This window comes from Leptinotarsa decemlineata, unplaced genomic scaffold, assembly GCF_025532065.1.
Source record: "Leptinotarsa decemlineata unplaced genomic scaffold, Ldec_3_MD MMD2_tig00003335_RagTag_RagTag, whole genome shotgun sequence".
Classification (NCBI taxonomy): domain Eukaryota; kingdom Metazoa; phylum Arthropoda; class Insecta; order Coleoptera; family Chrysomelidae; genus Leptinotarsa; species Leptinotarsa decemlineata.
In genome coordinates this window covers 2,177,681-2,200,263 of record NW_027412587.1, presented here as the reverse complement: position 1 = coordinate 2,200,263, position 22,583 = coordinate 2,177,681, and the positions used below count along the sequence as shown (strand labels likewise).

The 22,583-nt window shown below is 34.9% G+C and overlaps 1 protein-coding gene across 5 annotated transcripts in view; it reads left to right on the top strand.

The window, feature by feature from the left end:
- The first annotated feature begins 215 nt into the window (after nt 1-215).
- Nucleotides 216-22,583, top strand: part of LOC111507432 (uncharacterized) — a 544,290-nt gene continuing 521,922 nt past the window's right edge. For 4 of the 5 annotated variants that reach the window (XM_074177940.1, XM_074177937.1, XM_074177939.1 and 1 more), the window contains exons 1-2: nt 225-360; nt 15,889-15,936. The gene's annotated coding sequence lies outside the window, so the exon portion shown is untranslated. Of the gene's footprint in view, nt 361-15,888; nt 15,937-22,583 lie in introns of all 5 variants that reach the window. The other variant, XM_074177938.1, reaches the window with a different exon arrangement.

Below are 22,583 nucleotides of genomic sequence, written 5' to 3'. Positions count from 1 at the left end.
TTTATTATTGTTGTTAAGGAGAAGAAGGAAACCGCTTGATGTGATATTGTGCCATTATGCAAATGATCCACAACTCTCCTGGTGAATAAATAATATGCACACTGTGGGAAAACTAGATAAGAAAAGCAATTATTTGGTCTGGTGAACGCATAGATATTAATAATCTACGGAATGTGCTCCGAAGTTCTGAATCTCTTAATCATCTTATCTTTATTATCTTTGCGAAATTCGTGGGGTTTTGTCGTCTGTGATGTCCCATAATAGGGAGTCTCGTCGTCTTCGGTTGTGATTCCTTCGGATGGCGTGGAATACTAATGCGACAAAAAGTTTTACTTGCTATTTTACTTTCTGTAAACTCTGGTAAGATGTGTTTTTTGTATAACTCATAGTGAAATGCTGAAATTTTTATACTTTTTCGACAATATATGTAATATAATTTGAAACATGTTCTTTACCATACCGTGCGATTCATCTGAAATTAATTATTTGATTATTCGTGACGTACTGATTGAAATAAATTCACTTTCATCATAGAGTGAAAAATGAATACTTGACATTGACACTGACAGCACCTATTACAAAGTCATATAGTTCATTATTTTCACTAATACCTTCCGTTGATATAGCATGTGTTTTTCGGTGTACTATTTGATAAAGTTCAGGTTTCGAAATATCTAGTGAACTTGAAATAGCTTTCAACTTCTCTAAAATGTTCCAGAGAAGAGAAAAAAATGTTTGGGAAAGAAGGGTTTTGGCTTTCTACTTCCTCATTTTTATACAAAAAAAAAATATGCGAGTTCTCTGAAGAAAAGAGGAAATAAATGAATTCCAAAATCAACTCTTCACAAAGATGTGTAGATCATGCAAAAAAGTAACTTTCAGACACAAAGCTGGGAGAAAAAGCTCTCTCGAAACAACTACTTTAATATTCAGTTTATACTCCAAAGATTCGTCATGGAATTGAATCAGATATCATTCATAGGATTGCTACACAGTATAGTATATAAAGTTTTTGTATATTTTTTGGCAGAACTTAACTCTTTCTACAGTATAGATACTTTATTTTTGTGCTTTCTCAGATGAAAAATGGTAGAGCTACTGATATTTCAAATCATTATTGAATAACAAAAAATATTTCTACATTCCACTTGACATTGCTTCTACTTTCAAAATATCATTAACTTATCTTATATAAAATTAGCTTAGTTGCTTCAGGAAAGTAACTTACATCTGTAGAATATTGTTTTATTTTCTAAGAAGTGAATAATACTATAGGAATACATATTTGCTCAAGATATGATACCGACAGTTTTTACATTTTTTTACATTTTAATGAAATGATTATTTTCTGTAATTTCTACTAGTTATTTTGTTTTCAACGGCCGGTTTCGGATTTTTCCCACCATCAAGTGTAAAAACTAACTAATACATTTGATATCTAAAAACGTGTTTATATAGGAAGTTTGTAGGTAAGCTGGATGATGCGGGGGGTAATCAAATGAACAGGGGTGCCAACTATAAGAATTCAACACTGGAGATTATAGAAATTACGAAGGTTGTCAAAATTATGAACTTATGAATTCAAAAGTGGATACCTACATAAATCGAGTTGCTCGTTTAGGGTTATAGATTTTGGGTATTTAAATGATTTATTAATTTCCGTGACTTTCAACTGATTAATTTTTTTCAACCCCCCACCCGGCAACAAACCGGAGTTTATCTTGCCACAGAAATTTCGAAATAAATCGAGTTACTACGTTTCATATTGATATTTCAGATTCAATTATGTATGTTAGAATTATGTTGTATATTTTTCCATTGACAGTAGCGAAAAAGAGTGTTATATTGGTCGGAAACGAAACATTCGAGGAAAGCAAATTATTTAAGAAATCCGTCCGGTTATACAGTTCAAATTGGGACATGTGAATAGGGTGTGATTTATATCCGCTAAAGAAAAATTGTCATATGAGCATAATGGATTCACATCAATGCCTATTTTTGCCAGATTTGCAGGGAACTTTCATTTTCATTCGTGTGATGGTAGTGACGTAAAATTTTGAAAAGTTGAAGTTGTCTGTGTGGGGAATACTTTTAGGGGTGGGGTGGATAAAAGAATAATGAAAATTTATTTTCTTTCCTTTATTACATGTGTGTAGGATTTTGAAATTATCTTTACTTACCTTGTGTTTTAATTCTTGCAGATATTCATACACTGTAAATTTTTTGTTCACGGACGTGTTCACGGAGCCTTACGTCAAAATTTTAACCGGAAGAGCATTTCCCAGACTCTATTTTCTTTATACCTTATTTTTTCATTCTCCTTCATTATTACTTATGAAAGCTGTTGTTATTTTGTATTCAGAAAAGTAATTTTGAATATTTTCTGAAAGTTTATCTGAGTAATTATATAATTATATTTACACATATAAGTATTGTGTTCTCTGATATATAGGTATAATCCACTTATAAGCGTTTTATAAGTTTTATCTGACCATATAAAACTCATTAAACACATATAATATTCTTCTTTCATTCACGACTTGTTTATTTTTTGGAAATTTATGTTCATTGAGGATACACCATAAAAACACACTTTTGTTATGACCGAAACTAGTCAATAAATATAGAAGTATCGTGGAAATTAGACAAGAATGTGTTTTTATAGTGTATCCTCAGTGAACATATAATGCCAGAAAGCTTTTCGCAAAAAAATCGAACTCTCCTAAAAACACCGTTTGAAATACATGTTTTCATTGAAATTTTTCGATCAATTTCAATTTCTCTTTCGGATTCAGTGTTTTTAAAACTTTTCAAGCCATAACGGTTTGAGGGTACTTTCTGAATTCCTTCATTTTAAACCACGCAAAATTTTAGTTTTTGTTATAAAATATTCAAACAACTGAGGCGTCTCCCACAACCTCTTGTTGAAACAAGGATTCCTAAATGGTTTTAGTTATAAAATACTGACCCTATTAACATTTCAGAACACTTTCAACGTTTTCAGTGCATATAAAATTTATTTTTCTTTGCCCGTAAAACTTCTAGTAGGAAGTTGAGGTCGCTCAAAAATTATAAAGCAAACTTCGCGGAGGAACACATATTCGGAATGTAATAAGTAATGTGTTGCTTTCTGGCAAGTTTTCACGGTGGTTTGAAAATGTGGGACAGTGTATCTGTTGTGAGACATTTTTGACGATTTACTTGTCAAAATGATAACACTTTATTCTTTTGTGCCCAAGGAAAAAATAAAATCATACTCTGAGCATAGTTCATCAAAAATTTTCGCTGTCTCGTGGATGCTTCTCGTTTATCCAGCAGCAGAATCATGCTGAAGTAATTCGAGTAGATTACCTAAAGACCGTTTCCGAAGTATTACCTCTCATCAGTGCTGGAAAGATTCGACTCAAAAACAGAAGTGTGCTTGGAACTCGAAAAATCTTAATGTAGTCTGGTCAAATTAGACCAAAAAATAAGAGTAAAGCTACCTATATTCCCACCAAGTTGAAAATCAGTAAGATTGTTTAGAATATGATGAAAAATAAAATTTCAAAATTCACCATCTTTCTTCTGTATGGAAACATTTTTATTCAAGGTCAAAGGCCAAAAAAATTAGTTTTTCAGCAAAATGCGATGTTCAGCAAAACGGTAAGTTTCAACATAAAAATACTTCAGACAAAAATTTTAGATGATGAAATTATCTACTAAAATGTATCAATACTTTTTTCCTACGAGCCACCGTTTGTGAGATAAAATTATTCAAAAAGTTGTAAAAGTTATAATCGTTATTAATATGCACACGTTTCCACACCACCTATGAGGTAGTGTACTTAGCGCGTTTTTTAACGTGGTTTCCCCAGTAGGCTTATTCCACGGGTCAGTTGTGATCCTGTTTAATTTGAAACTATGTCAAAATAATGGATATTAGCAATGATTGAAAAGATAAAAGCAATTAAAGTTAAAAAAAAATAGTGAAATTCAATCGTCCTAGTCGTAACTTCCAAATTCTTCTTCTTGATCTTCTTGTCTTGTTCGTCTTGTTCGTCCTGTTCTTCTTGTTCTTCTTCATCTGTTCTGTCTGTTTAAAATCTGTTTTTTCCGTTAACCAGCTGTCGCACCCCTACGAACGACAACCCTCAGAAGTCAAAACTTGTGCGAGCTAAGGATTAACGAGGTCTTACCTTTTAACGTGTGATTTCTAACACGGGTTGGACGATAGCAAGTGAAGATTGATCGTTCAGACTAGGGCTTGAACCACCGACCAGCACGGCAGTCAATTCGAGTGAGTGAACAAAGCACCCACGCCAAACCGCTTGGCTACCGACCGACCTTCATCTACATCATGAGTACATGTAAACTGCGTCGATAGCAATGTATCGCATGTCGCCTCGTTGGAATCAAACGGATCCTCCATTGTTGGTGATTCAATATTAGAGCACGACCGGCCTTGACAATGTGTATATGCCAGAGAACAAAAGAGTCCGGCTCTTTTGCACCCACATTTAGCACTGCACCCCTTTTTGCATTTGCAAAAAAGTGTTTTCAGCAGTTTTTCCGGCGCAGGTGGAAGTGAAATTTGGACTGGTTCTAATGAATTGTTGACCAACTTCCAATCCCCGTCTATAGGGTCTAGCTGATAACCAAGTCATACTTGAACATGGTAATATACCCGAAAAAGATGTTGATGAGCAGCAACTGAGGTTGGAGGAAGACAAGGTAATTGTACTTGTTTTTTACTTTTGATATTTTTGACGAAACATGCATATCTATACTTAAGTTAAATTCAGAAGAACAAGAAGAAGAACAAGACGAACAAGAAGATCAAGAACAAGAAGATCAAGAAGAAAAACTTTTTTTTAACTTAAATTGCTTTTATTTTCTCAATATCTGCTAATATTCATTATTTTGCATTAGTTTAACATTGAACAGGATCACAACGGACACGTAAAATAGACCTAAGTACTGGTGAAACCACGTCAAAAAAATGCGCTCAATATACTACCTCATAGGTGGCGTGGAAACGTGTGCATATTATGACGATTACAACTTTTACAACTTTTTGAATCGTTATATCTCCAAAACGGTGGCTCGTAGGAAAAAAATATTCATGAATTTTTTTGTAGATCTACAATTTTGGTCTCAAATATTTTCATGATAAAATTTGCCGTTTTGCTGAAAATCGTTAAAAACTAATTTTTCACCTTTGACCTTGAATACAAATTTTTCCATACAGGGGAAAGATGGGGAACTTTCAAATTTTATTTTTAATCATATTTCAAACAATCTTACTGATTTTCAGCTTGGTGGGAATTTAGGTAGCTTCGAATGTCTAAATTGACCGTGCTAAATACGGCTCCACTGCATATGCAAAATCTACGTCCGAAATAAAATTTATCACCCTTTTGCAAATTAGCGGATATTTCGAAAAAAATTTTGGTATTTTATATTATCAAAACTATTGAAAATTGCTTCAAAATTACTTTTGTATCGTAAAACTACATGTTATTTTTGCTTGGTTGAATATTGTTGGTTTCATAATTCTTTTTTATGTTGTCATTCTGCCCATATAATATTAAATTTTTTTGACTTCATCTAGTTTCGCTTCAAAATCAAAATTTGAATCAAGAAAATTCAGTTTCACCCTGTTTGTAAAATGAATGTTGATGCCAGAACTACAATCGCAAAATCGTAAATAAGTTTAAAATAAAAAAAAACATACTTATATATATTTTAGTTTGTTGGCTTACCCATCTATTTTGCAGAAATAATGGAATGTATACTTTACCATCATTTTATCAACATTTCTAGTGAAGTGACTTGTAAAATAGGTGTGAAGAAAGCATTTATCAGAATGAAGGAGCTGTTTATAAGTTATTCAATTCGAACAATTAGCGTAACCTAGTTCCAATCAATTGAAGGCTCAACAATGACTGAGTTCGTTAACAAAATTAACTGGTACCATGTTATGAATAGACGTAGCGTGTTAGGAACAACAAAGGTTGTTTGTATTCGGAATTACCCAAAGAAGGGATTAAAAGAAGTATTATAGGAAATTGAATTTATGTTTGTTATTAACAATAATAGTAAACAAAGAAATAACTCATATAAGAATGGATCAGACTTCTATTACTTGAAATTAATCTTTGTGCAAACAGAATGCTATTTGGAATACTATTTTTTGATATGATTATTTCATAATATAAATTTTTCAAAAATGTTCAAACGATTTCTTAAACCTCTTTTATTGTTCATCTCAAATCAGTCGAACCACAAGATGTGTAAATATATGCAAATACATTGGATGTTGTTGATGACCATATATTTTTCTCTTTTCCAATTCACTTCAAAATTTCTTCCCTTTCCTCATTCCTTTCACTTTACTTTAAGTAATGGTGAACATTCGAATTTTGTTACAAATAACTTAAGTTGACCGGGTGTTGTGCATCTCTATGCTAGCTTGGCTGAATCCGTCGTTGAACGACGTGCAGTTTTTTTGAACCTCCTCTTAAGCCATAGCTCCTCCCAGTAGATGATCTCAGGTCGAGACCGCTTGATGGTTTGTTGATGAGTGGTATCTCCACGCTGTGTGTTTTTCTTGTGCTCGGCAAAGCGGACTTTCAATGGCCATTAGTTTCACCGATATAGCATTTGCCGCACCCATAGGGTATCCAGTAAATGCAATTCTTGTAATCACAGTCCTCGGTTGGTGGTCTGTTTTCGTGAGGCTGCTACGGATTGTGTTTCCGGATCTGAAGCAGTTTCTAATGTTGTAGTTGGATCCAATCCTTCTGATCGTTTTCAACAATCCTCTGATGTAGGGAAGTGCAAGCATTGGTTGTGAGGCTTCTCTTCCTTGTGAGGCTCTTGCTGTTTTCTAGCCAAAATCTGTTCCACCATCTCTTCGAAGTAACCATTCCGTTGAATATCTTTGATGATGATGCCTAGTTCCTCTCGGAACCTTCGTTGGTATCATACAGCCCGAAAGCACGATCTTTCGGTAGATTGATGGTTGTTAGATTCGTGATTTAGATACAGATGTTTCTCACTTAATGTTGGTCCTAGTGCAGCCAGGAAACCACTGAGTCGTCTCCTTAACTGCGGGGTACCTTATGAAACCGCCTTGCACCAAATTCTTGAGCGGGGTACGCCGAATCTGTCTCAGATGGAAGAACAAACCCCCATGAGCAGGTTAGCAAACGTTTGCGCCCAAGTGATGATTCACCAAAGAGGCGAAAAAGCCCTGCACGGTTGAATCCAAGGCATTGTCAGCCTGCCCCGCTGAGGACCGAATCAGGTTTTTAGAGTTCGGCAGAGCCGTACTCTTACCATCTGACCTGAAAGACCACTCACCATACAAACTAATCGGCTTCGTTGAGAATCTGGGTTTATTTGCGGGTTGCGGCGGAGGGTCGAATAGACCCACTCACTTTGGAGCTAACCTAACCTAACCTAGTGTTGGTCCTCTTCACCAATACACCTAATGATGGCAATTTGTTGTGGATTTCCTTCTTCATTATGAAGGTGAAGGAATGTTTTTCGCTGTTGATGTGCTTTAGGAAGGTGTCTAGTTCTGTATTCCTAAGCTATGAAGGTGTCGTCAACGTATCTCAACCAGACTCGGGGATTCTTGTGAACTTCTTCAATGGCCAGAGTTTCAAACCATTCCAAAGATATGTTGACTATAACTGGTGAAAGTGGCGACCTTATTGGCATTCCCTCATCTTGCATAGAGAATTAGTCTTTCAGTTAGAAATAGCAGTTTTGTACACAGCATCATAGTAAGTCCTTTATTACGTGTATAGGTAAGTTCATTCTATCTTTCATGTCCTCGTCTCCGGATAGCTCCATATGTATGATCTGAAGTGCTTTTTCGACAGTAACGTTTATGTGAAGGATTTCCACGTCGAAAATGATTAATTGATCTTGCTTCGTGACTTAGATTGCCTCTAGTAATTCGACAAATGCCTTGAATTATGCCTTAATTCGTCTTACAGTTTCATTTGATAACCTATGCATGACTTAACAACAAACTATTGGACAAGTCGAAATTCTTGGATCTTTTGCAGAAAGAAAATATGAGTTCGATCTCTCTTTGTTGGAAATAATGTTATATTATTTGAACTCCCAGAATATTGGAGTGATTTTGCACCACGGTTGAGTGCATACGGTACATGAAATTAGGTTTCTCCTGGTCTCTGGAGTAATAGTTGGAAATGAATATTTGTGAGTAATACATTTTTGTTTGTTCTCATGAATAAAAATGTGAACCTGGAGAAAGTAACTACTAGTCAGAATTAAAATTGGATATTTTCGAACGAACGGAAATTCAGAGTCGAGTTTTGAGCCGAACCAAGGCTTTTTGAAATCGAGCCAAGCGGAGCTTAGGTCAAAGCTCGGCTCAGTTCGGCACGATTTTACATCTACTTAGAAAACTACTCATGCTTGGTACATCAGAGGGCGTTGAATTGAAATTGAATTTTGAGAAATTTTCGAATTGACGATTATAACATTGTGTGAGGTTTCGAGGAAGGGAACAGAGGTGGTTTCTGCAACGCCATCTAGAGGAAGAGAGTGAAAACGGATGAATATCAGTAATAACTTTCACAAGGTGCCTCACAGATGTAATACTCGCGGATGAACATCTGATGCTTGTATGTAAGAAGTCCCCTGATGAAGTTCAACGAATTTCTGCTGCTGAATCATCTACAAAATAAGGAAGTCCAAAAGACTCAGTCGAGAATCCGAAAAAGTCTGGAATTAACTGAATTAAATGTAAAGACTGCGATGCAAAATGTTGTGGACAGACAAAAAATCTATAAAAATAAGACATAAGGAGCACTTGAAATATGGAAGACCTGAAAAATCAGTAGTCGCCATCATATTTTGCAACGAAACCATTCCATATATTTCAGTTCATTAAGATTAGTTAGACAAGTTAACAACAACATGCAACTAGATAGTCTAGAAATAAGTAAACATAATAATACTATGAATAATGATGGTGGAGAAATACGTAATACTATACTGTATAGTATATAAATGTATATATATATATATATATATATATATATATATATATATATATATATATATATATATATATATATATATATATATAATAATAATACTATGAATAATGATGGTGGAGAAATACGTAATACTATACTGTATAGTATATAAATGTATATATATATATATATATATATATATATATATATATATATATATATATGTGTGTGTGTGAGTGTGTGTGTGTGTGTGTGTGTGTGTGTGTGTGTTTGGAACTTGTTCCTGGATAAGTGATTTATGACTGTTGAATTTATGGCTGTTTGAATTTTCCCAAATGTCTATACAGTTTCTCCCATTGACTTGTTTTATGAGTCTTATGTTCTCTGGTGGGGGGAAATTATGTTTGTTTTGTGTGGCGTGTGTTGCGAGGTTTGATTTATATACTATTGGGTTTATGTATGCCTTTTTGTGCCCGTCTTACCTTTGGATCAATTTTTTCTTGGTTTGGCCGAAATAGAATTTGTTACAGTCCGAGCATTGTATGCTGTATGCTGGTTTTTGTCCCCTTTTTTTTCATAGCTGTTTATTTTTTGTTTTATTTTCGTGTTTGGCTTGTATGTGATGTTGATGTTCAATGGTTTGAAGATGTTTGTCAGTTTTTTGGTTTGGTGTCCTACGTACCTGAATGCTGTCCATCGTTGTGTTGTTTTGTCTTTTGGGGCGGCTTGATCTTTGTTCTGTATTTTTTTTGTATTTTTTGTTTGATTCTGTTTTCTAATTTATCTATTGTCTTTTGGGTGTATCCGTTCTCGTTCGCTATTTGGTATAAGATTTTCCGTTCTTTGTTTCGGGCTTCATTGCTAAATAGTATCCTTAATATTCTTTATATGAATGCGTTATAGGCAGCCATTTTGTGTGATGGTGGATGGTTTTTACTTGCAGGTATGGTGGAGCTTGTTTGTGTAAGTTTCCTGTATATTGCCATTTGAAATTGTTTTTTTTTGTGGTTATATCCGATGGTTATGTCCAGGTAGTTAAGTTTTGAGTTGTTTTCTTCCTCAATGCTGAAAAACAGTTTTTGATTTATTTCGTTAATTTTTTTTGTTATTTGTTCTATTCTTATTCCATTGTTTTGTGATATGTACAGTCCATCGTCAACGTATCTGAACCATTCTCCTTTTTCATCATTATTATTATTAACATTAGCTTTTTTAAGTGATTTGTGTCACTTGAAAAAGCTTATGTCTTAGCGAAACATGTTGTGATATATTTCACAAATAAACTTCGTGGAGATCAAATCGCTAAGGTGTAGTTTTTGAAATTGTTAAAATAATGTTTTATTTATTAGATTTACCTGACTATCACATAAGGACACATTGTAAAATTAATTTAAGACTAGTAGGTAGGGCAATATTTTGAAATCAATTTAAGACACTCAAGACGCAGGTACCTAGAAGAGGTATATATAGTATAAATAAGGAGAACTTTGTAAATATGATTAGTTTGATCTTCCTCTTGAAGATGATCACTTGGTGATCAAAACACGTGTCGAGATGTTGGAAAAAACTCCAATAATATTAACAAAATGAGGATTAAGAGAAAACATATTCGAACTGTCATTCGAAATATTCATTGCTGAAATACTGAGATGATATGAAAAAATTCCAACAGTTGATGACCTAAAACCTGATAAAGTTAATGCCAGACCATCCTTGATTGCTCACTCGATCAAGGTTTTCCATCTCGAAGCGCGTATGCAGCGGTAATAAAAACATAATTTACATAAAACAGAATTTTTCAGCGCTTCAATTTTAAATATACTTCAATTCAAATGCAAAGTACACAAAAAGGTGATCCTCTCCCTCACTGCGGCTGCAGAATAATTGAATCAAGCAAAATTAAAGGGACCATCTTTGAATTAACACAGTAACAATTCGTGGGAATGGACCAAATAAAAATTAATGAAGGCTTTCACTCATGAATATTCAAAATTTAAATTCAGTCGAAACAGCTTGCCATTGCAGAGGTATCTTCAAACACTCCGTTATTACAAAAATGGAAATTAATTTCATGGAAGTTCACCTTTGAATATGGATTGATTGAGGCTGCTGTACCTTTTCAGCAAAATTTGTGAAGTATTACCTTTTGGCAGAAATTATAATTTTACTTTCGGAACACTAACTATTGACGGTTTGTGTAATTCTATCATGCCTATTGGCAATCCGGAAACCATTCCATCCAGTCCCATATTTCTTTTCAACTCCTCTATATCTCTCATGTAGTTTTCCTTTAGTTTATAGAACAACTGTCATCTTCATGTTTGTATTTTTCATATGAAAAATCACCCAATCTAGACGTCAGAACTTACAACACTGGTCCACTGTGTGATTAGATCAGATTATGCCATTACGAATAAGAATTTTCGAAACCCATAACTATTGTCTATCGAAGATTTTTGTTATATTGATGATGTTTATTTCAAACGTCAAGAGTTGGTTTACCGACAATTGCTAAATAACGAATTTTTCAATAACAACTTTTACGCAATAGACTTGTTCTTGTTTCGAAGGGTTCATCGGAAGATTTCATATATTTTTGTTCGGAATATTGTAACGAATCTGAAGCCGCCTCTGACCAGTATGCCAGCCAAATCATGTAACAAACATGTGACATCACCGCGAAAGAATGCAGTCGGCAACCGCCGGTAAAACTCTAGTTGAGTACCGAACCGACTACAGATTTCTAGAAAGAACCGTTACCCGACCCAAGAGGGCAGTTCAGGAAGTGAATCGAGCGGCTAAACAAGCAATTCAAATAGTGGAAATAAATTAAGCGTTAGTTGCTAAGTGTTGTAAACACATTAGTTTGTGATTAGTGAATTATTGTTGGAAATACATTTATTCAAGACAGTTAATTCTTTAATTTGTTACAATATCTATGGTGGTGATATTTCCAAGGAGTTTGTTTATTTTGGATCTTCTCCTATCGTAACCAAAATAATTTTAGATTTGTAGATCACTCAGTCGCTTTCTTTGAATGCTTTCTTATGATTTTCATGATTGTTTTCAGTTTCAGGAAATAAAGTTGATTGATTGAAAATAAGTTGTCGAGTTGATGCATTGATTTGTCCAAAAAAAATCGTCTTCTCAGTCACATTTCGTCACATGGTTTCCTGAAGCACTATTCACTCTTACTGTGTGTTCGTTCGTTGTTCGCTGTGTGTTCGAATTCGATATATTTTCAACAGTTTTTTTGGATGGATCAGACCACCAAACCATTAACAAAATTTTTGGGAAAGCAATGAAATAACTCATCGCCATAGCTTTTTAACTGCAAAATTGAAAAAGTTTGGTATCAAATATGGAGTACAGGAAAGGATATATCGTAGGGTACTCTAGAGCTTCTCATAAAATTGAACTTCTCACAATATGCCTAAACATCTCAAAAATATATCTAGTTGGTCGCATATACAGAAATGTACCTGGGAACTTGTCGGAAAAATGGTCATATTCACGAAATAGTGTTTCTCAACTCTCCATTTTGGGACTCCTGCTATACCACACAGTTACAGAAATATGTCAATTAAATTCTGATTTTCATTGCATGGGAATAACTGAGATTACTGAAGTTCAAACATCATACTACCTGGGCTGAAAGTCTCGGGCCTAACACATAGATGTGCATTTACCGCTTTTTCAGTTAGTACTAACCTTCTGAAGAAATCTGTTGAAATTTCATGATATTCTACTCATGAGTTTGTGAGTAATTGTGCTGAGAGTAAGAATAATTTTGTTATTTTCAAAACAATGGATCTGAAACAATTTCTTGTTTTAATTTTGCACTGCTTCTTGATGAAAAAAATACCAAAGCAATGCCCTAAAAAGTATTATAGACTCCACTCCATCAGAAACAACAATTAAACGTTGTTTTGCTGACTTCAAACGTGGTCAGTTACACCAGAAATCATAAAAAAATCTACAAAATCGTTTTAAATTATCGAAAAGTGAAGTTGCTTCAATTCAATCAATCAATATACTTTATTGTCCAAGGAAAGATATTCTTATCGACTATCTTAGGAAGGGAAATTGCAAAGAAGCGAACACGAACACGTTGATGGATAAAGTCAATTTTGAACAAAAAAAACGCTTTTTTTTTCTTAAGCCCGGGACTTTTGAACCCATGTGTAATATTATTGATATTGAGAAAGAAATTAAAAACATACGATTAGAATGTATCAACTTCATTTTCTATTATTAGGTTCACTAGTACGAATTTCAACATAAAATATTGTATTGCTTTCAATTTTTTATTCAACAATAAACTTAGCATTACAAATTTTGAAAGTTTTTTTCTACAAACCCCCGTGTATCAGGAACCTACCCAGTTCAATTTTATTCTTTCTCTTCTGATTTATGAACTTCTTTCAAACTTAGTCTGTTCTCATTTTCCCTAATTAGGTACTCTAATCGATTCTTTACGACTATTCATTCAAATCCAGAAGAAACCGATTTCTCTTCAATCGAGAACGAAGTTATTTGACAAAATATCGGAAACTATATTCAAATGAAGGAATCACCGGATACCTGTCATCTCCCGTTGGATACAGATCTGAAATCCCGATTTAGTCTTTCCAAATTGAATGGTATGCAAATGAGAGTTGCAGCTGTCCAGTTCTGAACATGATGAGAGATGCAAGTAATTTCAACTTCCTGATGCACCGTTAGTGCATTCACAATTTGAAGCTCATTAAAACTTCATATATACGTTGTTACAAACTATCTCGTGATATTAGATGTCAACATATTTCACCATACAATACCTTATGTATTGAAAGAAAACAATATTATTCATTAGCACGATACATGCATGTAGGTAGATTTTCAATTCTGTGTTCTGGCTCAATTACGAAATGTTCCAATCTTTTTGGAATATTTTTTTCTCGGCTTATATGTGAAGTGTACTCATTGATGAATGAAAAAATGGAATTGAACTATAAAATGTGCATGATGGATGGGGGATTTGAAGATGCATAGTGAGGTTACACATAATATACTGCTATGCTCATGACGATTGAAGAAGTTCTACTTCGTACCGTGGTATCACTCGTAGACCGTAGAGAAACAAACGAGAAGATACTCTTTTTTCGCGACGAACAAGAATATACGAATGCTGTATACATACGACACAGTATCGAGATGTGAGTTAATTGAAACCAGGATTAATTCTAATTGAAGAAATATAATAACAAATGTGAACAAAATATAGTGTTTAGCAACTTGAAGAAATTGTAACTCTGCCAGATTCGAAAAAGTGCTCTTCATAGTTCTTAATAATTTGTTTTATAGACATCCTATAATTTAGATAAAAAAGTGTCAAAATCAAAAATAACATTCAAAAGACATCAAGAGAATTGTGCGGAGGATCAAAAGAAGATCGGACACTTTATGGGTTAACTGATTTTCATGCGAACATTTTTATTATCCATGTCTAGGCACTGGTGTTATTGCTTGAGCAAACGAGTTTTTTTCCCAATAAAAAAAATGCTGAATCATTGAAAGCTCTCCAAAGTGAAATACTTTCCAATACTCGCACTCAAACATCCGACATTACAGCTCGCATCGGGTCTCCAGGTCCGTCCCTGGATAGGGATTATTCCATATCAAAGAGAACAAAATCCGGGCTCTTAGACCGTGGTGGAAAGCGCAAAATACGTATTATCCTGAAAATTTAAGCCTTCACTCAAAGTTTTCACACAAAAATAACTGAAAAATGAATTTTGACAAAACGAACTGTTAGATATAATTTCATGCTATGTGCACAATCGGTATATATCATTTGGACATGTGGATCTGTGGGTGGTCGATCGAAAAATTACGATCAGATTTACTATCATTGTTTTCCCACTCCATTTGTATCATGAGTAATACCTGCAACTATTACGTTCACATTTGCTGCTCTCTGCCTTTTTTCTCGAATTCTTCTTGTCAAATTTGAAAGTTGTGCTGAACGTTTCTCCAGTGAGCACAAACACAAGTTTTTTCTCGAGCCTTCTTCTAGGAACGAGGTATTTTTACAGTTAGTTGTATGAATCATTCAGCTCTTGCTTTTCATATGAAAAAAATATTCATTTGCTAACGCTGAGTCTTTCTTGCTGCATCGTATGTAGTACAAAATTTGTCATCGTCTGTTTTCCCCAAACTGGTTCATAGCAATAGAAAATAGAATCCGAATCATCAGGAGTTACTTCATATTCCGTTTCATTTTGTATAGCTCTTTCTTTTAAAACGGTTTTCCTCAACTCTTTTGTTCTTTCCTAGAATCCATCTAACATATACTCAAATAGTGTATATCTAGTTATAACGCGATTTGCTTGAGTGAAAATATTAGACCTGAAGTCCTAGGTCAATACCGAAATTTCCAAGAACAAATCAACTTATGGTTATCTATACTATTCTAAGAAACTTTCACAAACTTATGGGCATATAACCCGTATGTAGAATCGTATAATGATGGGTTTATTTCTCCAGTCTGACGGTTTCGCATTCATTATCTCCAACTCGATATGTAGTTATCAACTCTTTAAAGTGATGAGGGTCGTTTGTATAAGAGGGTTAAACACAGCCCGGGCTCTAAGAACTTTAATGAAACCCATTGTTGACTATTATCTGTTTCATATTCAGTAACTGATAAGTCGGTGGTAGTAGTGTTTTCATGTCAGGAACATTGTTTTTCGAGGATAGAGTGCCGGAATATTCAGCGATGTTATCTTTTGAATTATTGCTCTGAAGCTGGTTTGCTCAGTCGGTTTTAGTAAATGTGTGATAATTGCAGTTGGTATATTCTAGAGAATGTACATAATAATTTGTTTGTTTTATTTTTCAGGTGAGTCCGCATGCATTCTTCAACAGGATATCAGATTCAATGAATTTAGTGAGTATTTAATCATTTTTTGAAAGTTTTCTTTACGGTTTTACTTTATGTTGAAAAGCATCAACATTTTGAGGTATTGAAATTTTTCTTTAGAAAGCTAATTCTTATCATAAAACAATTTTTCGCCATGGAGTTTCTTGTCTAGAGCGAATTCAATACCTTTGGAACATACAGAGTACCTATTTTATAACCAGAGCGGTTGTCACTACAATTCATAAAACAGCAAAATGTATGGCTTCTCATTCTAATAGAGCACGTACTAGCTGACCCGGCGAACTTCGTATTACTCTAGAATTGATAAATGTTTTGTTGTGCTTTATTACCTTTCTCAAATGGTGCTGTTCACCAGCTCCTTTTCTATTTGTCATACTGAAGAAAATAGATGACTCCTGGGCTGAAAAGTCCCGGGTCTAATGAAGCTGAAGTTGTTCATGACCTAATGAAGCTGAAAATGCGTTTTTTTGTTTTTCAAAATTGGCTTTATTCGTTAACGTAATCTCCAACAAGAGCCACACAATAATTCCAGTGCCGCTTTAACCTTTCAATATCACTTTATTAGAACGATTCGTCTTTTGACTCAGAAGAGGCCTCAATTTCAGCAATGACTTTTTCATTCGAGTGGAATTTCATACCGGGATCATTTTTTTTGAGATCTGCGAACATCCAGTAGTCGCTGGGAGTCGAATCTTACAATTATGGTATATGCGGGGGTAATTCGAAGCCCATTTCATCATCGTATTCATTGATTTGTGACAATGTGCATTGCTTTGATGGAGCAGCTTTTTTTTTCGAATGGGGTTGTTTTTTAGCTATGTCGGCTTTCAAACGCTCTAATAACGTTATATAATATTCACTGTATATGGTTTTTCCCTTCTCAAAATAGTCAATGAATAATATATCACGCACATCCCTAAATACCGAGGCAACAACCTTTACATCTGATTGTTGTTCTTTCGGGCGCTTTGGACGAGTTCATCAGTTGCTTTCCACTCAGAATACAAAAAATTCCGGTTTGTTATGTATAAACATTTCAATTGGAAAATATTTGAAGACTATTTGACAACTAAAACACAAATTGTCAAGATAAACGGCTCTCTCAGCGACCCACTAAAATTTTCCCGGGGCGTACCCCAAGTAACTGTATTAGGACCCATCTTATTTCTGATATATAAAAAGGAAATTAAAATAGTTTTCAAGCCACCAAGTTTTTTTAATAATGTTCATTCATTCATTCATGATTTCTGCTAAGGCAGAACCAGTGCGCAGGAGCATGCTTATCAAGATAATCCTGATTTAGTGAATACAAAAGATGTAAAGTAAAGTAAGGGAGAAAAAATTTAGTAAAATATATACATGCACATAAAGGTAAAAATCACATGAATAGTACAATTATTGATATGAAGTGAAATTGATTTTTAGCCAATACAATTCACAAATTAAAATTAAAAAGGGTTCTGAACGCAACATACACATACATATTCAATTTGAGATTACGGTAAATTATTTAGACTTCAATGGATCTATCAGGCAATGAATATCATTTCGAGGTATATCAAATAAAAACTTCTTAGTGGCAGTTTTAAAAGAGTATAATGATTGTTGGTGTTTTATTTCGTCTAGGAGGTAATCAAAAGGTACTGGCGAGACGTAGTTAGAGCTTCTCTGTCCCACTGTTTTCGTTTGAGAAGGAACCCTCACACATTTTTTGTTTTTAGTCTTGTGTCATATCTATGGTCAATCAATAATGAAGAGTTTTTTTTTGTTCAAATTTTCGTGTAACTGTTCTTAGGAAATAGAATTGGCGTACATCAAAAATTCTACATTCAGTTGAGGCTTACCATATATGATCTTCAAAATATTTTTCTGAATTACTTCAAGTTTCTTCATATGGTAAGGGGAAGCAGAACCCCATCCCACTATTTCATAAGATAATCGTGATTCAACAAGTGTATGATATATTATTTTCAAGTGAAATTCACGTAGAAGTGTTATTAAATTTTTGAATTTTGATAACATGGCTCTCAGATATTGTATATGAATGATATGAACAACATCTTTGAAATTTCTGATTTCAATGGTGACATAACTTCATTTGCTGATGACACAGCTATCACTTTTGTTGGAAAAACATGGGAAAAAGTATACACTCAGTCTGAAATAAGCATCAAAACTATTTTCAAATGGTTGAGTGATTTATTGAGTGTTAATGTTAAATAACCAAATTGATTGCATTTGCTCCAACAACTTGAGATCAACCAGCTACAAACATCGTAAAAATTCACAAAACATCTTGTGCGAATATTTTCAATTGTAGCTGTGCTTCTATGCAGAAGCACAGCTACAATTTTATTGGATACAATAAAATACCTAGGGGTATAAGTAGACCAATCTCTTCGGTGGAATGCACACATTGATTATACAGTGACTAGACTATGTAAATTAATATATACATTTTATCAGTTGAGGAATATAATAAACAGGGAAATGATACTAATGGTGTATGATGCCTTGGCTAACTCCATAATAGGTTTTTCACTAGTTCGGACTTCCATTGTCTACTATATAAAATGATTTGAAATCCCTGAAACAAGTAAAAAAGAATAATTAAAAAAGAATAGTTGAAAATAACAATTATATTATATTAAGCACATCAATATTAAGCAATAACAATTATATTAAGCACATCAACAGCGTGAGACCTTCCATCACTTTCACAATGGAGAAGGAAATCCACAATGAATTGCCATTCTTAGACGTTTTGGTGAAGAGGACCGACACTAAATGGGAAACATCTGTATACCGAAAACCCACTCATACGGGACAGTATCTGAACCACGAATCCAACCACCATCAATCGACAAAAAGAGGAATCATCAAGACTCTATTAGACCGTGCTTTTGGGCTCTGTAATACAAAGGAAGGTCTCGAGAAGGAACTAGACATCATCAAAAATGATCTTCAGCGGAATGGATACTCCAAAGGGATGGTAGAAAAGACTTTGGCTAAAAGACAGCAGGAGCCTCGCAAGGAAGAGAAGCCGTCACAACCAGTGCTTGCACTTCCCTACATCAGAGGATTATCGGAAAGGATAAGAAGAATTGGTTCCAAGTACAACAATAGAATCTGTTTCAGATCCGGTAACACTATCCGTAGCAGCCTCACGAAAACCAGGCCCCCAAACGCGGACTGCGATTCCAAGAATTGCATTTACCGGATACCCTGTGAGTGCGGAAAATCCTATATTGGTGAAACCAACACATCAACAGCGTGAGACCTTCCATCACTTTCACAATGGAGAAGGAAATCCACAATGAATTGCCATTCTTAGACGTTTTGGTGAAGAGGACCGACACTAAGTGAGAAACATCTGTATACCGAAAACCTACTCATACGGGACAGTATCTGAACCACGAATCCAACCACCATCAATCGACAAAAAGAGGAATCATCAAGACTCTATTAGACCGTGCTTTTGGGCTCTGTAATACAAAGGAAGGTCTCGAGAAGGAACTAGACATCATCAAAAATGATCTTCAGCGGAATGGATACTCCAAAGCGATGGTAGAAAAGACTTTGGCTAAAAGACAGCAGGAGCCTCGCAAGGAAGAGAAGCCGTCACAACCAGTGCTTGCACTTCCCTACATCAGAGGATTATCGGAAAGGATAAGAAGAATTGGTTCCAAGTACAACATTAGAACCTGTTTCAGATCCGGTAACACTATCCGTAGCAGCCTCACGAAAACCAGGCCCCAAAACGCGGACTGCGATTCCAAGAATTGCATTTACCGGATACCCTGTGAGTGCGGAAAATCCTATATTGGTGAAACTAAGAGGCCATTGAATGTTCGCATTGCCGAGCACAAGAAGCACACACACTGAGGAGAAACCAGCAAATCAGGAATAGCAGACCATGTTTGGACCCATCAACACAACATCGAGTGGTCCCAAGCTGAGATCTTGCACAGAGAGGAACATTGGTTCAGGAGAAAATTTAAGGAAGCCGCATACATGTTGTCCAACAACGTATTCAGCCAGGCCAGCGTAGATATACGAAACATATGGAAACCCATCATCAAACGAAAAATGACCAACTCCCGCCAAAACGGTCATCTCTCACGGAATCAGTGAAGCGGAAAATGGAAAGTAGAGAAAGTGAAAGTATTTCAACGACCTATAAAATAGTCATCTTTCGGAGGAATCAGTCCAGTCATCACCCGAAGACGATTGTAGATACCAACAATCGAAACGTCGTGAACTAACGTGACTTGGAATCTCTACACTTTTTTATTTTTTTATTATTTTCTTTTTGCATTCCTTTAATTTTTATTTATTCAATTATTATATTTTTACTTGTAGGTTATTTCACTATCATTTCATTTCAGGTTTATTGTTGCTTAATATAATTGTTATTTTCAACTATTCTTTTTTAATTATTTTTTTTTACTTGTTTCAGGGATTTCAAATCATTTTATATAGTAGACAATGGAAGTCCGAACTAGTGAAATTCATCACGAAACATTGTCAATCACCTTCAAACAATCCATAATAGGTTACTGTATAACAGTATAGGGTGGTACCTTCAAGATATGGCTGATTAACTTAAACGTGATTCAAAATTAATTATTAAAAATCATTATGAAAAAAGATCGAAGGTATTGTACCCAGTCGTTGTATGATGAAACTGGGATATTCGGTGTAAGAAAAACTTACATTTTTAGACTTTATTATAGACTGCTAATTCTTCAATCAAATTTGTACAGCATGCTTTCAATACTCGTAACAGTTCAGTTAAGACCATAAATGTTCTACGATGCCGACTCACGCATAATCAAGAATTCATTACCTATCTGGGACCCAAACTTTACAACAATCTACCTGAATCATTAGAAGGCTTGAGAAATAAACTGAAATTCAGAATATAGTTGAAAAAATTTGTTGACAATAATCATTTTATGCTTCTTCTGATACTTGAATAAGAAATATCTATTATTAGAGGTATCTTTCAGAGCATATCACAGACAGATCTTTCTCTCTCTCTTTCTCGTCCTCTATCTTCTTCTTACTACCTCTCCCTTTCTTCACTCTGTTTACTATGTTTGTTATACAAGAAAAGATATACTATTTAGTTTGCTGGCTACAATACAAGCTTGCTTAGGTAGCCGTAACTTTCATTGGAATTGTATAATCTCTACATTTCATGTATCTTTATTCATTTATTTCATTTTATTTTATTTTTATTTTATTTTTTATCTTCACAATGTCAGCTAACTCACGCATCTTCACTTTTCGATCATTCAAAATGATTTTATGGATTTCTTCAATGTTTTTTGGTGTTACTGCCTCATTTGAACGTCCACTGCGTTCTGCATCATGGTGTCTCTACGACCACGTTTGAAGTTAGCAAACCAACGTTTAATTATTATTGTTTCTGATGGAGTGGTCTTATAATACTTTTCAAGGCGAATTTCACTAGTTCGGACTTCCATTGTCTACTATATAAAATGATTTGAAATCCCTGAAACAAGTAAAAAGGAATAATTAAAAAAAGAATAGCTGAAGATAACAATTATATTAAGCAAACAATAAACCTGAAATGAAATGATAGTGAAATAACCTACAAGTAAAAATATAATAATTGAATAAATAAAAATTAAAGGAATGAAAAAAGAAAATAAAAAAAAGTGTAGAGATTCCAAGTCACATTAGTTCACGACGTTTCGATTGTTGGTATGTACAATCGTCTTCGGGTGATGACTATTTATAGGTCGTTGAAATACTTTCACTTTCTCTGCTTTCCATTTTCCGCTTCACTGATTCCGTGAGAGATGACCGTTTTGGCGGGAGTTGGCCATTTTTCGTTTGATGATGGGTTTCCATATGTTTCGTATTTCTACGCTGGCCTGGCTGAATACGTTGTTGGACAACTTGTATGCGGCTTCCTTAAATTTTCTTCTGAACCAATGTTCCTCTCTGTGCAAGATCTCAGCTTGGGACCACTCGATGTTGTGTTGATGGGTCCAAACATGGTCTGCTATTCCTGATTTGCTGGTTTCTCCTCGCTGTGTGTGCTTCTTGTGCTCGGCAATGCGAACATTCAATGGCCTCTTAGTTTCACCAATATAGGATTTTCCGCACTCACAGGGTATCCGGTAAATGCAATTCTTGGAATCACAGTCCGCGTTTGGGGGCCTGGTTTTCGTGAGGCTGCTACGGATAGTGTTACCGGATCTAAAACAGGTTCTGATGTTGTACTTGGAACCAATTCTTCTCATCCTCTCCGATAATCCTCTGATGTAGGGAAGTGCAAGCACTGGTTGTGACGGCTTCTCTTCCTTGCGAGGCTCCTGCTGTCTTTCAGCCAAAGTATTCTCTACCATCGCTTTGGAGTATCCATTCCGCTGAAGATCATTTTTGATGATGTCTAGTTCCTTCTCGAGACTTTCCTTTGTATTACAGAGCCCAAAAGCACGGTCTAATAGAGTCTTGATGATTCCTCTTTTTGTCGATTGATGGTGGTTGGATTCGTGGTTCAGATACTGTCCCGTATGAGTGGGTTTTCGGTATACAGATGTTTCCCACTTAGTGTCGGTCCTCTTCACCAAAACGTCTAAGAATGGCAATTCGTTGTGGATTTCCTTCTCCATAGT